Raw genomic sequence first — 2292 nt, 5'->3', positions numbered from 1 at the left:
GTTTATGGGCGGGACTAAAATGTTTTCCTGTCACATTAATCCATGAGCCATGAAAACAAAGGGAGGACTATCGGCTGAGTCTTCATTTGACATGTTCGCTCAAGAAAGTCACGTGACCTTCAACTATGGATATCAAATATGCTATGCCAGAGAGAACATATTTGAAGTACTCGTAAGTTAGTTTTGTGCATTGATTGGAACTTAGTTTGGGAGTGGGAATGCTGTCGTACCCGCCAGTACCCACCATCGTGGAATCGTGGTAGGAGGATAATGGAAGAAAAGACGAAGAAAGTTAATTTCCCTTTAACCCAGTGGTTCCCAAACTTTTTAGACCTGTGGCTCCCTCGACCTAATTGGCAGTTCGCCGTGGCTCCCCATTGTGTGAATCTTGATATACACATATCGTTTATCGCAATGTGGCGAAGCACGATCTTACACATTAGATTTAATCAACTAAACCTATCCACCACTTAAAATGTACTTGCGGGGCGTGGCTTGACCGGCAATGTGAACAGACGTGCTCCTGCGGAGCTCACGCCGCCGTTGGCCTCTTAATAAGCTTTCAAGGCGGATCTAGGGGTGCCCGGGCCCCCCCTGCGACGCCCCTGTGTGCTGGCTGGCGGAGGTAGCGTTTTGGGGAGCATCGGCTGCGCAGCAGTGCCGGGGAGACCCTGTGGTGCGAGTGACCGGCTTGGCGCGAACGGCGCCTACCTCTCCGCCATCTTGGGCCACTGCGGAGGCGGCGGCTGCCGATCCACGAGGAACACCGAGTGCGTCTACGGACCCCCGCCGAACCCTCCTCTGCCCCTACAGCGAGGTGAGGCTGCCGGACACTATCTCTGAGGACTTGCGAGGGGGGGGGGGCATTCTGGCTGCACTCCTCGGTCGCTCTGACCGCCTGGCTCGTTCGGCGCCCGCCGTCAAGAGGCATCGGGGCGGAGGCACAAGACCCGCTGTCTGGACCTGCATCTGGGTGATCCCGTCCCCCGCTGTGACCCGGAGTTGAGGAGCTGCGATCCGGCTGATTTGCGCGGAGGGGAGAGGTGAAGGTGGGCCACTGCTCTTGGCGCTGCCTGGGGTCGATCTCCCCCCTTGCTGGCCCTGCTGACTCTCGAGGGGACAGGACATGGGCGACCTTCCCCCCCCACCATCACCGGCGAGGGACTGGTAGAGGCGGCGCACGGGGCCCTGGCAGTGTGGGGCACCTGTTGCTCTGCTGTAGTGGTGTGCTGGGGACTGGGGCTACTCCCCCAACGCTGACCCCGGACTGTGGGGCTGGAGCGGAGGGCTCGCCCTGCAAAGGTGTGATCGGCCACAAGGTGCTGTTGCCGGGTGGGTCCTGTGGAGAGTGCGCTGGGGCTCACGGTTACAGGAGTCGTGTGACCGGTGCCTTGGGTCCACGGATACCTGAGGTGTGAGCTGACCCTCGGAGTTCCACTCCTGAATTTCACCCCCCCTCCTGGCCTTGCTCCCACGAGCCACTTTGGACGAGACCCCTAACCACAGCGACGTTCTGCGGCCTGCAACGACCTCCCTTGGCCTAGGTAGACGATGACGCGCACGAACAGGGGCACTAGGGCAGATCAGACGACGGCCCCCAAAGATAATCCTGTGACAGCCATGTGGGGCAAGGCGGGGGCACCGGCGTCTGGAGTGGGCCCATCCAGAGGAACGGTGGACTCCCCACCGGTCACGCAGGTGTTCATGGCCGCCTTTATGTCTGAACTCAAGGCAGAGATCGGCTCCCTGAGAAACTGAGGTACACTCATGCGTCACAGAGCTCAAGCGAGAGGTCACGGAGCTGGGAGATCGCGTGGATAGCTTGGAAAGGACTATGGACACGCGCACGGAGGACCAGGAACATTTGTGGCAGCGCTTGTCGGCCCTGGAAGAACAGAACATTGAACTCCAGATCAAGTAGGAAGACTTGGAGAACCGGGCCGGCGCAACAACCTCCGTATCCGCAGCGTGCCACTCGGCGCAGAAGGGAAGGACGTGATGGACTACGTGGCGCAGCTCCTCCACGAGGTGCGGGGTGATGAGGACGTATCGCCCCCCACTCTTGACCGAGCACATCGGGTGGCGGCCCCTGCTGGGAGGTCGGGCCTCCTCCCGGATATTCTCACGAGGGTGCATTTCTTTGTAGAGAAAGAAGAGATCTGGAAGTGCGCCAGGGACAAGCCGGACTTGCAATACCAGGGACATAAGATCCAAATTTTTCAAGACTTGGCGCCCAATACCCTGAAGCGGAGACGTGCTTTCCGCCCGGTGACGGAGAAGCTGCGAAGCATG

Source organism: Lissotriton helveticus, chromosome 8 (assembly GCF_964261635.1).
Source record: "Lissotriton helveticus chromosome 8, aLisHel1.1, whole genome shotgun sequence".
Classification (NCBI taxonomy): domain Eukaryota; kingdom Metazoa; phylum Chordata; class Amphibia; order Caudata; family Salamandridae; genus Lissotriton; species Lissotriton helveticus.
Note: the sequence above shows the minus strand (reverse complement) of the source record.